The sequence below is a fragment of the Oncorhynchus nerka genome, linkage group LG14 (assembly GCF_034236695.1).
Source record: "Oncorhynchus nerka isolate Pitt River linkage group LG14, Oner_Uvic_2.0, whole genome shotgun sequence".
Lineage (NCBI taxonomy): Eukaryota > Metazoa > Chordata > Actinopteri > Salmoniformes > Salmonidae > Oncorhynchus > Oncorhynchus nerka.
Window position 1 is genome coordinate 30,223,562 of NC_088409.1, and position 16,563 is coordinate 30,240,124.

Below are 16,563 nucleotides of genomic sequence, written 5' to 3' on the forward strand. Positions count from 1 at the left end.
ACGGTTGCACGTTGAAAGTCACTCGGCTCTAAAGTAAGGCCATTCTACTGCAAATCTTTGTGTATGGAGATTGCATAGCTGTGTGCTCAATTTTAGAAACCTGTTAGAAGTGGGTGTGGCTGAAATAGCCAAATCCACTAATTTGAAGGGGTGTCCACATACTTTTGCATATCTAGTGTATATGGAAATGTTTGTTCTACCCAAAATTACAATAAGCTGATTGCAGAATTACTGCAAAAATGGAAGACGCAAGTGGAAGTAGAAGAAGGTAAGGAACTTGTTTGTCTGCCTTTATTAAAGAACAATACTGTCAAAAAAGATAATTGAAAAAAGACATCAGTTTTATTTGAGGACCAAAATGTTGACTGCGGCACCATGTAGGTTGCAAAATAGTTGGGAAGAGATTTTCGATGTGCTGATTCCATGGCACGTGGTTTATGAACTGATATGCAAAACAACGCTTGATTCAAGTTTTTCCATTCAAATTCTTATTCAAAATTCTTCCTGCAAACCGAATGTTATATATATGGGGCATACGACAATCTCAGCTCTGCAGATTTTTCTGCGAATAGACAGAATCATTGGCTCACTTATTTTGGTATTGCCCCTATGTCGCTTATTTCTGGTCACAGGTTCAGGAATGGCTGAAAAATCATTTATCTCCAATTAATCTCAAATTAGCACTGTTGGAAGATTTAGGAAACCATAGTCAATCAATAAACAATATAATAGTACTTTCAGTGAAAATCTTTGTCTTTAATGTACAGTCTGTAGATACTATGCAATTAGACAGGTTCCCATTGTTTGGAAGGCAGCCAAGGTCCGTCCTTTATTTAAAGGGGGAGATCATGCTGATCCTAACTGTTATAGGCCTATTTCTATTTTGCCCTGTTTATCAAAGGTTTTGGAAAAGCTTGTCAATAATCAACTGACTGGTTTTCTTGATGCCTATAGTATTCTCTGGTATGCAATCTGGTTTCCACTCAGGTTATGGATGTGTCACTGCAACCTTAAGGTCCTCAATGATGTCACCGTTGCCCTTGATTCTAAGCAATGTTATGCTTCTATTTTTATTGACTTGGCCAAAGCTTTTGATACGGTAGACCATTCCATTCTTGTGGGCCGGCTAAGGAGTATTGGTGTCTCTGAGGGGTCTTTGGCCTGGTTGGCTAACTACCTCTCTCAAAGAGTGCAGTGTATAAGGTCAGAACATCTGCTGTCTCAGCCACTGTCTGCCACCAAGGCTCAATCCTAGGCCCCACGCTCTTCTCAATTTACATCAACAACATAGCTCAGGCATTAGGAAGCTCTGTCATCCATTTATATGCAAATTATACAGTCTTATACTCAACTGGCCCCTCCCCGGGTTTTGTGTTAAACACTCTACAACAAAGCTTTCTTTGTGTCTAACAAGCTTTCTCTGCCCTTAACCTAGTCATCTCATACAAGTACTTGAGAGTATGGCTAGACAGTACATTGTCCTTCTCTCAGCACATATCAAAGCTGCAAGCTAAAGTTAAATCTAGACTTGGTTTCCTCTATCATAATTGCTCCTCTTTCACCCCAGCTGCCAAACTAACCTCGATTCAGATGACCATCCTACCCATGCTAGATTATGGAGATGTCATTTATAGATTGGCAGGTAAGGGTGCTCTCGAGTGGCTAGATGTGCTTTACCATTCGACCATCAGATTTGCCACCAATGCTCCTTATAGGACACATTACTGCACTCTACACTCTTCTGTAAACTGGTCATCTCTGTATACCCGTTGCAAGACCCACTGGTTGTTGCTTATTTATAAAACCCTCTTAGGCCTCACTTCCCCCTATCTGAGATATCTACTGCAGTCCTCATCCTCCACATACAACATTTGTTCTGCCAGTCACATTCTGTTAAATGTCCTCAAAGCACACTCATCCCTGAGTCGCTCGTCTTTTCAGTTCGCTGCAGCTAGCGAGTGGAACGAGCTGCAACAAACATTCAAACTGGACAGTTTTATCTCAATCTCTTTATTCAAAGACTCAATCATGGACACTCTTACTGACAGTTGTGGCTGCTTTGTGTGATGTATTGTTGTCTCTACCTTCTTCCCTTTGTGCTGCTGTCTGTGCCTAACAATGTTTGTACCCTGTTTTGTGCTGCTACCATGTTGTGCTGCTGCCATGTTGTGTTGCTGCTGCCAGGTTGTGTTGCTACCATGCTGTGTTGTCATGTGTTGCTGCCATGCTATGTTGTCGTCTTAGGTCTCTCTTTTTGTAGTGTTGTGTTGTCTGTCTTGTCATGACGTGTGTTTTGTCCTATATTTTTATTTAATTTATTTTTATTTTGAATCCCATCCCCGCAGGAGGCCTGTTGCCTTTTGGTAGGCCGTCATTGTAAATAAGAATTTGTTTTTAACTGACTAGTCGCGTTAAATTAAAGTTAAATATAAAAATAGGATATATGCAGCATTTCTTCTTGGAACTTTTACTGTGTTTAGAATTGGGAGTGACTAATGACCTTTATCAATATCAAAGGACAGATTAGTGAAATATATCTACCTAGTCACAGCCATAGAGATCCTATTAAATTACTAGAGGGACTATGTCATAAACCCTCAAAGTTCCAGAACGGTATGAAAATGGCAGCATTGTGGTCAGGGAGAAATTCAAACCAGTCTAATTGGAATGAATGGCAGTAGAGGCATAGGAAAATATATATATATACGGTATATCACACGGTATATCACAAACATTACCTCATGTTCTCTGGTATATCACACGGTATATCACAAACATTACCTCATGTTCTCTGGAATGCTCTTTAGGTTTTATCACACAAAGACATTATACATTTCCTCTGTCAGTGTTATCTCCCAGAGGCCCATCCTCAGTAGAACACACACACAATAGTTAACAGAACTCTATTCTGTCGAATAAAACAACCATTATAATGCAATACAAGCATTATTACATAATCTTGCAATTTCCATGACAAACTTTGCTCTAAGTACAAAGGATATAAAAAAACAATAGAGGTGTTGATGATCTCTCCATTCTGGTTTCCTGTAGGCTGAAGAGGATGACAACCCATATGAGTGTGTTGGTGGAGATGATGCAGTCTATGCTAACGTGTGAACACAACAGGGACCATGTGGGAGTCAGCTGTCCCAGAGGCCATGATACTCAGTCTGTCAAACGTTCCAGTAAAATATTAACAATTTAAACCAATGTAGCAGAACAGCTGACTGTTTATATTTGTTAGCTTTATGTAGATCTATGGTTCTAAAGGCTAAAGAAAATGGAACATTCTTATTTGGGTTGTGGCTTTTACAAGTCTTTTTTAAATGATCTATGGCTTGGGTGATTCACGCTCTTTGGTATCACATACACTTATGTCAGTCTCATTAAGACTGCAGAACTGTGCACAAGCTGAACCGTCAATTACAGAACACAACCTAACACATTAACTGGCATGACATTCCATCTCATGTGAGGCCAAAAAGCCTCAAAGTCTTCTAACAGGCTGCCACCTCTACAACATATTTAGTCAAAATACATTTTTATTGTACTTGACACAAACCAAAAACACTAACATGCGTTTAAATTACTACAAAAATGTCGAAATCCATGTCCCTCCATGAACCCCCTATGACTTCTAGAAAGATTTTAACCCAGTAACCCCAAAACTACTCAGTTTTCACCATCATTGCAAAGCCCTAGTTATTTTGTTGCTTTGACAAAGTTATTTCTGAAGATGATTATTTATTTTATGTGAAAAGTGATTCCTTTGTCTGTTACATGAACTGGACTCTCATTTTAATATGGTGGAACTATTCCTTTTTAAATTATAATGTAAAAGCAGGTGAGCTGGTTATACTCTTTTGGCAATTTTTGGGGTGTTTTGTGGTGAAAAACTGAGCCGGTCTAGCATAATTTGGCAACCCTGTTACCCATAGATAGATAGGCTAGAAATGTTTAACAATTTAAAATGATTTGTGAATCTTGCATTTAATTGCCCTTCCCTGTTGCACACAACAAGCTTCCATTCGTCTTGTCACAAGGGGATTCATGGCTGATTTAACTAGTAATTACCAGTTGGATGACCATCCACTGTAGAGCTGTACAATACCACTCATTTGAAGCACAGGCTACTGTGGCTATTTGATCATATCAAAGGCCTAGCGAAGTGGCTTACGATCAAAAACAGTGGAGAAAATGCATCCTATAACATTTTACATTTACATTACATTTAAGTCATTTAGCAGACGCTCTTATCCAGAGCGACTTACAAATTGATGCATTCACCTTATGACATCCAGTGGAACAGCCACTTTACAATAGTGCATCTAAATATTTTAAGGGGGGTGAGAAGGATTACTTTATCCTATCCTAGGTATTCCTTAAAGAGGTGGGGTTTCAGGTGTCTCCGGAAGGTGGTGATTGACTCCGCTGTCCTGGCGTCGTGAGGGAGTTTGTTCCACCATTGGGGGGCCAGAGCAGCGAACAGTTTTGACTGGGCTGAGCGGGAACTGTACTTCCTCAGTAGTAGGGAGGCGAGCAGGCCAGAGGTGGATGAACGCAGTGCCCTTGTTTGGGTGTAGGGCCTGATCAGAGCCTGGAGGTACTGAGGTGCCGTTCCCCTCACAGCTCCGTAGGCAAGCACCATTAACATGGAAATAGCTGTTCTATCATTCAGCCTCCAGTAGCATCCAATGTGTGGTGTTCAATGTAGGGCTACATTCCATGAGACGTAAAAAAAAGTGAAAAAATAGTGCTTGTTGTGGCGCTGAGTGAAAATACCCTTATGAAAAATGATTGCAGTCAGGACCCTGCAGTATAACTGCAGTTAGAGTGCAGTATTACTGCAGTATGATGCAATTACTGTGTCCAAAATATCACAGTTGACTACAGGTTATGCACTTTTACTGCAGTTTCAAAACTGCAATCTTTTTTTTGTATGGGTAGGAAGAATGCACATTTTATAGCTTATAAAAGTGTTGAATACAAAGTGTTGATAGTGCTGAGTAAGAACTGAAACATGAACTCACTTATTAAAACAGCATGTCTTTGCTCTGTAGTCTCTCTCTAGTCATGGTTGTAAACATTTTTTAAATCTCACAGTATCAACTTTGCTGTAGCTGTCTTTAATGCCTGCTACTTTCCTGCAGACATCGTCATCTGAGCCATCTCATTGGCCAGCGGTAGACCTTTCGTGCACTAAATTTGCTGTCTGGAATGGTCGTTCAATGAAATGGTTCAAAATGGCAACAGCTCGCCTACCTGGCATGCAGGGCAGCTGATTTGGGTGCACCTACCGCCAATAACCTGAGACGAATAAAAATAAATAGGAACACAAGGCTTTATCGCTGTTTTTTTTTACAGAAATGTTGGGTGGTCAACTAGGAATACCTTGAATATCGACCAGTTGATCGCGATCGACTGGTTGGTGACCACTGCTCTCGAGAAAGTCGAGTGAAGTTCAATCTCATGCTTCTCTCTCTGTGGGCTAATATTTCTGTGCGGTAGTCCCGGGGGAGCTGAGCGCCAGTCTCGGGGCTATTCGTGCACAGCTTAGAGGGAACATTGGAAATAAATACTTTCATCAGGTGTCTGGGTGGCTGGTCTCAGACGATCCTGCAGATGAAGAAGCCGGATGTGGAGGTCCTGGGTTGGCTTGGCTACACGTGGTCTGCGGCTTGAAGGCGACTTGTGGTAGAGAAATTAACATTAAATTATCTGACAACAGCTCTGGTGGACATTCCTGCAGTCAGCATGACAATTGCACGCTCCCCCAAAACTTGAAACATCTGTGGCATTGTGTTGCGTGACAAAAAAAATGTCACATTTTAGAGTGGCCTTGTCCCCAGCACAAGATGCACCTGTGTAATGATTATTTTGTTTAATCAGCTTCTTGATATGCCATACCTGTCAAGTGGATGGACTTTCTTGGCAAAGGATAAATGCTCACTAACATGGATGTAAACAAATTTGTGTGCAACATTTGAGAGAAGTAACTATTTTGTGCGTATGGAACATTTATGGGATCTTTTATTTCAGCTCATGAAATACGGGACTAACACTTTACATGTTGCGTTCAAACAAATGTATTTAACCTTTATTTAACTAGGCAAGTCAGTCAAGATCAAATTCTTATTTACAATGACGGCATACCCCAGCCAAACCCGGCCTACCCCGGCCAAACCCTCCCCTACCCCGGCCAAACCCTCCCCTACCCCGGCCAAACCCTCCCCTACCCCGGCCAAACCCGGACGACGCTGGGCCGATTGTGCACCGCCCTATGGGACTCCCAATCATGGCCGGATGTGATACAGCCTGGATATAGTTTGTTCAGTGTGGATTATTATTATTATTATTATTTAATTTGTTTATTTATTCTGATTGATCAGGAGGTGCTGCAGCACCCCGACTTCCTGTGGCTATGTCTGTGATCATAACCTTGAATCTTTGCTGAGTTGCTAAAGGCCATTAGCCTACATTCACTCTTGTGTCTTATCAATTGAAGAGAATGCATCTGAGAGTGGTCCTAACTATCCACAGGAAAGAGCAGAAAGACACCAGCAGTGAAATCCTCACAAACTACTACACCAACAATCACCAAATGGCAACATGGAGGTATGTACTGTAGGACTACTGCAGACATTTACAGTAGATACAGTTGAAGTCGGAAGCTTTACTTACGCTTAGGCATTAACTTGTTTTTCAACCACTCCATGAATTTCTTGTTATCAAACTATAGTTTTGGCAGGTTGATTAGGACATCTACTTTGTGCAAGACACAAGTCATTTTTCCAACAATTGTTTACCGACAGATTATTTCAATTATAATTCATTGTATCACAATTCCAGTGATACACTAAATTGACTGTGTCTTTAAACAGCTTGGAAAATTCCAGAAAATTATGTCATGGCTTTAGAAGCTTCTGATAGACTAATTGATGTAATTTGAGTCAACTGGAGGTGTACCAAGGCCTAGATTCAAACTCAGTGCCTCTTTGCTTGACATCAAGGAAAACAAAAGAAATCAGCCAAGACCTCAGAAAAAAATTGTACACCTCCACAAGTCTTGTTCACCATTGGGAGCAATTTCCAAACACCTGGAGGTACTACGTTCATCTGTACAAACAATAGTACACAAGTTTAAACACCATGGGACCATGCAGCCGCAATACCGCTCAGGAAAGATACGCGTTCTGTCTCCTAGAGACGTACTTTGGTGCGAAAAGTGCAAATCAATCCCAGAGCAACAGCAATAGACCTTGTGAATGTGCTGGAGGAAACAGGTAAAAACGAGTCCCATATCGACATAACCTGAAAGGTCGCTCAGCAAGGAAGGAGCCACTGCTCCAAAACCCCCATTAAAAAGCCAGACTACGGTTTGCAATTGCACATGGGGACAAAGATCATACTTTTTGGAGAAATATCCTCTGGTCTGATGAAACAAAAATAGAACTGTTTGGCCATAATGACCATCGTTATGTTTAGAGGAAAAGGGGGAGGCTTGCAAGCCGAAGAACACCATCCTAACCGTGAAGCACAAGGGCGGCAGCATCATGTTGTGGGGGTGCTATGCTGCAGGAGGGACTGGTGCACTTCACAAAATAGATGGCATCATGAGGCAGGAAAATGATGTGGATATATTGAAGCAACATCTCAAAACATCCGTCAAGAAGTTAAAGCTTGGTCGCAAATGGGTCTTCCAAATGGACAATGACCCCAAGCATACTTCCAAAGTTGTGGCAAAATGGCTTAAGGACAACAAAGTCAAGGTATTGGAGTGGCCATCACATTGCCCTGACCTCAATCCCATGGAAGATTTGTGGGCAGAACTGAAAAAGTGTGTGCAAGCTAGGAGGCCTACAAACTTCTGACCCACTGGGAATGTGGTGAAAGAAATAAAAGCTGAAATAAATCATTCTCTCTACTATTATTCTGACATTTCACATTCTTAAAATAAAGTGGTGATCCTAACTGACCTAAGACAGGGATTTTTTACTTGTATTAAATGTCAGGAATTGTAAAAACAAACAAACAAAAAAAACGGAGTTTAAATGTGTTTGGCTATAAGGTGTATGGAAACTTCCGACTTCAACTGTATATGGCAACATGGAGGTATGTACTGTAGGCTAACTGTTGACATTTACAGTAGATATCTGAGATCTGAAAAGAACTTTGCCCTAAATACAAAGGATATATAAAAAACAATAGAGGTGTTGTTGTTGTCTCTTATCTGGTTTTCTGTAGAGGCATGTGGGAGTCAGCTGGCTCAGAAGCCATGGTACTCAGTCTGTTAAAGGTTCCAGTAAAATATTAACATTTTAACCCAATGTAGCAGAACAGCCGACTGTTTATATTTGTTAGCTTTAATTAGCTTTATGGTTCTAAAGGCTAAAGAAAATGGTACATTCTTATTTGGGTTAAGCCTTTAGTGTTTTGGCTTTTACGAGACGTTGGTATTTATCTATGGCTTGGGTGATTCAGAATAAGCCTGATATGAATGGCTATACAGTTGTAATAGTTGAGAAGCGTATATACCGTATATGATTGTTTTTGTGTTGTTCCTTTCAACTGTAATCCACTTACTGTAATTTGTCAAAACAGGCCATATTGAGATATACTGTATGTACTTGAGATGGAGAATACAATGACTGTAAAGTAAAGTACCCTCCAGATCAGATGAAATATGAACAGTGTAAATGTGATCAAATAAACAGTGATCAAATAAAAAATATCTGTGTTTCATTTCCTTTTAATATAGTCTGTAATGTTGGTTCCTGAATCTCCCAATCTACTTCTGAGTTATTTTTCATCCTTTTTCTACCACAGTTTATGTTCTTACTGGGACACTCTCCTTCACATTGATCTACTGTGTGTGGAAAAACACACATCTGTTGTCATAAATCAACTATAAGTACTCAAAGAATATAAAGGTCAAGCAGAAGTAATTATTAGTCACCAATGAGCTGCTGTCTCCACTTGTCTTCCTCTTCTCAGGTTGTGGGGCCTCTAAATCACCACGTCTCCTCCTGTTGGTTTGCGGAAGGTATTACATATGTTTATGTGAAATATGAATGATGAGCAAGAGGTGTAGAGGACTAAAATGTGAACAAATCCAATGCACCAATGTTAGGTGTAGAAATCATCCAGCCATTATGTAGAAATTATGTTGAATATAATAATAAACTACATTCATCAATCTGACTCCAATATTATGTGAATAAATGCAAGAGGCCTTGTGCGTCTCTGGAGGAATCTAAGCAATTTCGAGCAGAAACTCACTCCCAACCTCAATTAACATTTCTTGGCACCTTGCTAGTAAAAACAAAATACAGGAACAGCACACCCAGATTCTAATCAACTAATTTGATTAAATGATAGGAGCACACCCCTGTGCCTCTATGAGCTACCTCTCTGCCATCCGACAAACAAAATAACAGTTTCCCTGTAACAATACATCAATAGCACTTAAGTAGTAAGACCAGAGGGGGTGTGGTATATGGCCAATATACCAAGACTAAGGGATATTTTATACACGACGCAGCGCAGAGGGCTACAGCCCTCAGCGTGGTATATTGGCAAAATACCACCAACTCCCAAGGTGCCTTATTACAATTATAAACTAGTTACCAACGTAATTAGAGCAGTAAAAATAAATGTTTTGTCACACCCGTGGTATACAGTCTGATGTACCACGGCTTTCGGCCAATGAGCATTCAGGGCTCAAACCACCCAGTTTATAAAGTACAATAAAACATATCAACATGCATAGCTCTTTATGAACTCTTGAAACTATCCAAACATGACAACTCAATTAATTTTGTCGATTTCATGTTTTCATCTGTATTCACAGCTCCAACAGTGTCCGTGCTACCAGTGTCCGTGCTACAGTGTCCGTGCTACAGTGGGAACCTCCCTTCCTTGAGATTGCCACAGATAAGGTTTGTTTGACCCCTGTGATAGTCCACAAATGGTCAGCTATCCATACAATGTCTTAAATGGTGATTGAGTCATCATGCTGGGCCCCACGTCAGCCACTTGCCAGTTGCGTGTATATCACCTTCTCTATTTTTTTTCACTACATTTGACAATATTTGCAAGTTTATAAGTTACATATTTTGAAATACCTGTGCTTTTCCTCATTATTTTGTACCACCAATCTTAAATTGATTGAGAGCCAAATGCATTCATCAGCAATGATGAAGCGAAGTGGTATTGTTTCAACTAATCAGATAACCTCTGATTGATACATTCATCTTGTCTAAATAGATTTGAGTGAAACCTTTTGTTTGCTGGCGACGAGGCCCATTCACACTTCTCTAAGCCCTACAGGACCTCTGCCATAAACAGAGTAAGTCACCCACTTCTCCATCAGTTGCTGACCACGGAGGCAAAGGCACTGGTAAGAAATTACATTGCTGCAGTTTTTATGGCTTAATTATGTTTTCATGACATCTCACCCTCAACACATTCGTACAATTGTTGGCAGGCAGCATTTGTTAGTGGGTTTAACAACTAGCACCCGTATATGTCCTTTTTCCTCACATGACACTGATTACAGTGTGTTCAACTTCCATATCTCATGTGCTCTGTGATCCACAGACTACCCCTCTACCTGTCTACAGTAACCTCCTCCTGTCCCATGGGAAACAGAGTGTCCAGCGGCCACATGTCCCACCCTCTTGGGAAGCTGTCCTGGGGCAGCCGCAAGGAGGACAAGGCCAAGCTGGAGGACTTCCTGGCCAAACAGGAAGAGGATTTGTTGGCGGTCCCCAAGCATGGCGGGAACAAGCTGGAGCATCTCGCTAGGAGCAGCTGCAGCCGTTACGTCCACCTGCCCATATGCCATCAGACCAGCAGATTCTGTCTTAACAGGGGAGAGATGTGTAACCCAGCCTTTGTGGAAGACCAGAACTCCTGAGTTACCCAGGAAAGAACCATTGACTTCTGTTTATCATGGACAGCTATACTGCACAACCAAGCAAAAATGCAGGAACTGCTAATTTGGTCAAAAATTAGTTAATGTAATTTTTGCTACATTAAATACATGCTTCCTCATGTGGTATCCTGCCACTATTGTATTGTGTTTTGGAGAAAATGGGGGTCATATTAGCAGTAACTGCAGTAAATTACTGTGAAACCAAGGTAAATAAAAGCATTTTTTCTCAGTTCCACACTGTGAGCAGTTATTGCCTTTTTGCTTGGTAGGGCAGTACACACTAAAGTGAAAACTGGAAGAATACATCTGACTCTTAGAATATTGGGAAAAACTTGTCCAAAATGAACTTAAGCTGTAGTCTCATTTCTGAGTCTGTTGGGACATTGAAACAATGGACAGCAATGTCTTTAGGTCAGAACATACTATACACTTGTTGTTACTCTATTTAAATATGTTAATTTTGCAATATTAAAATAACATTAAACATTTTTTTAAATTAATTTCAATTGGAATTTCCTAAACCACTCCACTAAGCACATGGAAGTCAGGCTTTCCTCTTGACAATATGACTACAGTACAGAATATGAATATATCAGATATGTTACACAGAGAGGTCATGAGAGCTACCAAGGGGTGGTATGAAAATAGTAGGCCTACACAAGGCCTTTGGTCTGATCCTCTACTGTTCTCTCCATAGAGTGTACTCTCTCACTCCTCAAGAATACATAGAATAATGAAGACACATCCTGTGTAGGCTAATACATGCAACGCATAGCCACTGAAAGATGAAAATAGGACACCCACAGGGTATTTTGTGACAGTATTTTTTTATTGGAATTTCACAATTTTCACCCATATTAAGAGACACAACAACAGAGACAAAAAAAACAGCGCTCACTTACACATACCTGCGTATATATAGTGCCTTGCGAAAGTATTCGGCCCCCTTGAACTTTGCGACCTTTTGCCACATTTCAGGCTTCAAACATAAAGATATAAAACTGTCTTTTTTTGTGAAGAATCAACAACAAGTGGGACACAATCATGAAGTGGAACGACATTTATTGGATATTTCAAACTTTTTTAACAAATCAAAAACTGAAAAATTGGGCGTGCAAAATTATTCAGCCCCTTTACTTTCAGTGCAACAAACTCTCTCCAGAAGTTCAGTGAGGATCTCTGAATGATCCAATGTTGACCTAAATGACTAATGATGATAAATACAATCCACCTGTGTGTAATCAAGTCTCTGTATAAATGCACCTGCATTTAGTCAGCCACCAATTGTGCAAACTCTCCCACTTAAAAATATGAGAGAGGCCTGTAATTTTCATCATAGGTACACTTCAACTATGACAGACAAAATGAGAAAAAAATTCCAGAAAATCACATTGTAGGATTTTTAATGAATTTATTTGCAAATTATGGTGGAAAATAAGTATTTGGTCACCTACAAACAAGCAAGATTTCTGTCTCTCACAGACCTGTAACTTCTTCTTTAAGAGGCTCCTCTGTCCTCCACTGGATTAATGGCACCTGTTTGAACTTGTTATCAGTATAAAAGACATCTGTCCACAACCTCAAACAGTCACACTCCAAACTCCACTATGGCCAAGACCAAAGAGCTGTCAAAGGACACCAGAAACAAAATTGTAGACCTGCACCAGGCTGGGAAGACTGAATCTGCAATCGGTAAGCAGCTTGGTTTGAAGAAATCAACTGTGGGAGCAATTATTAGGAAATGGAAGACATACAAGACCACTGATAATCTCCCTCGATCTGGGGCTCCACGCAAGATCTCACCCCGTGGGGTCAAAATGATCACAAGAACGGTGAGCAAAAATCCCAGAACCACACGGGGGGACCTAGTGAATGACCTGCAGAGAGCTGGGACCAAAGTAACAAAGCCTACCATCAGTAACACACTACGCCGCCAGGGACTCAAATCCTGCAGTGCCAGACGTGTCACCCTGCTTAAGCCAATACATGTCCAGGCCCGTCTGAAGTTTGCTAGAGAGCATTTGGATGATCCAGAAGAAGATTGGGAGAATGCCATATGGTCAGATGAAACCAAAATATAACTTTTTGGTAAAAACTCAACTCGTCGTGTTTGGAGGACAAAGAATGCTGAGTTGCATCCAAAGAACACCATACCTACTGTGAAGCATGGGGGTGGAAACATCATGCTTTGGGGCTGTTTTTCTGCAAAGGGACCAGGATGACTGATCCGTGTAAAGGAAAGAATGAATGGGGCCATGTATCGTGAGATTTTGAATGAAAACCTCCTTCCATCAGCAAGGGCATTGAAGATGAAACGTGGCTGGGTCTTTCAGCATGACAATGATCCCAAACACACCGCCCGGGCAACGAAGGAGTGGCTTCGTAAGAAGCATTTCAAGGTCCTGGAGTGGCCCAGCCAGTCTCCAGATCTCAACCCCATAGAAAATATTTGGAGGGAGTTGAAAGTCCATGTTGCCCAGCAACAGCCCCAAAACATCACTGCTCTAGAGGAGAGCTGCATTGAGGAATGGGCCAAAATACCAGCAACAGTGTGTGAAAACCTTGTGAAGACTTACAGAAACAGTTTGACCTCTGTCATTGCCAACAAAGGGTATATAACAAAGTATTGAGATAAACTTTTGTTATTGACCAAATACTTATTTTCCACCATATTTTGCAAATAAATTCATTAAAATTCTACAATGTGATTTTCTGGATTTTTTCTTCTCATTTTGTCTGTCATAGTTGAAGTGTACCTATGATGAAAATTACAGGCCTCATCTTTTTATGTGGGAGAACTTGCACAATTGGTGGCTGACTAAATACGTTTTTGCCCCACTGTATATACATACACACACATACACACACACACCCATACATACGTACACCACTCGGTGCTTCTCTCACCCCATCCCCATCATTGCGTCTCTCAATACATACATTTTAAACAAACTTACAAACAGAAATTGACAAAAAAGCTCAGTTTAAACCAAGAAGTTAGGTTCCACACATGGAACGTACAGCGTAGTTCTGAAATACATAGATCCCCACCATTCTAAGAGAATCCTTGCAGCATAATAACTGATACCTCAGGTTCTAGGTAATTTAGATAAGGTTCCCATACTTTGTAGAACTGGTCTGTTTTAGAATGCAATGTACATGTCAGATATTCCAGAGGCACCCATTCAAATAGTATCTTATGCCAATCTTTAAAAACATCCCAACGATTGATTCCATACATCGTTTGACGTGTTTCTACAGGACTGTAATGGAACTTTTCAAGTTTTTGCCTCATGAAGATGGATTACTGGGCTGAACACGCTAACAACAAGTGGCTATTTGGACATAAATTATGGAACTTTATGGAACAAATCAGTCATTTATTGTCGAACTGGGATTCCTGGGAGTGCCTTCTGATGAAGATCATCAAAGGTAAGTGAATATTTATGGTGTTGTTTCTAACTTTGTTGATTCCAAAATGGTGGCTATTCCTCTGGTTATTTTGGGTTCTGAGCGCTGTTCTCAGATTATGCTTTTTCCGTAAAGTTTTTTTGAAATCTGACACAGCGGTTGCATTAAGTAGAAGTCTATCTTTAATTCTGTGAATAACACTAGTATCTTTTATCAATATTTATTATGAGTATTTCTGCAAAATCACTGGATGTTTTGGAATCAAAACATTACTGCACGTAAGGCGCCAATGTAAACTGAGATTTTTGGATATAAATATGCAGATTATCGAACAAAACATACATGTATTGTGTAACATGATGTCCTATGAGTGTCATCTGATGAAGATCATCAAAGGTTAGTGATTCATTTGATCTATATTTCTGCTTTTTGTGACTCCATCTTTGTCTGGGAAAAATGTCTGTGTGTTTTTTCGACTTGGCGGTGAGCTAACATAATCATATGTTGTGCTTTAGCTGTAAAGCATTTTTTTTTTAATCGGACACGATGGGTAGATTAACAAGATGTTTATCTTTCATTTGCTGTATTGGACTTGTTAATGTGTGAAAGTTCCATATTTCTAAAAAATATTTTTGAATTTTGCGCGCTGCCTTTTCAGTGGAATGTTGTTGAGGGGTTCCGCTAGTGCTAGAAAGGTTAATATTACTGTTGGATCTAATTTTAATGGCTAACATTTCGATGGCATTTATAAATAGATATGCCAATAGTGGACAACCTTGTTTTACTCCTCTTGACAGTTTAAAACTTTCTGAGATGTTTCTGTAATTTACTATTTTACACCTAGGGTTACTATACATAACTTTAATCCATTTTATTAGAGATTCTCCGAAATTGAAATATTTTAGGCATTTATATATAAACTCCAGTCGTTATTTATCAATAGCCTTTTCAAAATCAGTGATGAAAACCAGGCCTGGTTTATGATATTTCATAGTATTCTATTATTTCCAGTACTTGTCATATTATCTCCAATGTATTGTCCATGTACAAAACCTGTCTGATTGGATGTATAATATCTGACAATACCTTTTTAATTCTATGCGCCAAGCATTTAGCCTGAATTTTTTCATCACAACACTGAAGTGTAAGAGGCCTCCAATTTTTTAAATGGACTGGATCTATATACACTGCTCAAAAAAATTAAGGGAACACTAAAATTACACATCCTAGATCTGAATGAATGAAATATTCTTATTAAATCCTTTTTTCTTTACATAGTTGAATGTGCTGACAACAAAATCACACAAAAATGATCAATGGAATTCAAATTTATCAACCCATGGAGGTCTGGATTTGGAGTCACACTCATGTATGACCTCCCTACAATGCCTGCGCATGCTCCTGATGAGGTGGCGGATGGTCTCCTGAGGGATCTCCTCCCAGACCTCGACTAAAGCATCCGCCAACTCCTGGACAGTCTGTGGTGCAACGTGGCGTTGGTGGATAGAGCGAGACATGATGTCCCAGATGTGCTCAATCGGATTCAGGTCTGGGGAACGGGCGGGCCAGTCCATAGCATCAATGCCTTCCTCTTGCAGGAACTGCTGACACACTCCAGCCACATGAGGTCTAGCATTGTCTTGCATTAGGAGGAACCCAGGGCCAACTGCACCGGCATATGGTCTCACAAGGGGTCTGAGGATCTCATCTCGGTACCTAATGGCAGTCAGTCTACCTCTGGCATGCACATGGAGGGCTGTGCGGCCCCCCAAAGAAATTCCACCCCACACCATGACTGACCCACTGCCAAACCGGTCATGCTGGAGGATGTTGCAGGCAGCAGAACGTTCTCCACGGCGTCTCCAGACTCTGTCACGTCTGTCACATGTGCTCAGTGTGAACCTGCTTTCATCTGTGCGCCAGTGGCGAATTGGCCAGTGGCCAATCTTGGTGTTCTCTGGCAAATGCCAAACACCCTGCACGGTGTTGGGCTGTAAGCACAACCCCCACCTGTGGACGTCGGGCCCTCATACCACCCTCATGGAGTCTGTTTCTGACCGTTTGAGCAGACACATGCACATTTGTGGCCTGCTGGAGGTCATTTTGCAGGGCTCTGGCAGTGCTCCTCCTGCTCCTCCTTGCACAAAGGCGGAGGTAGCGGTCCTGCTGCTGGGTTGTTGCCCTCCTACGGCCTCCTCCACGTCTCCTGATGTACT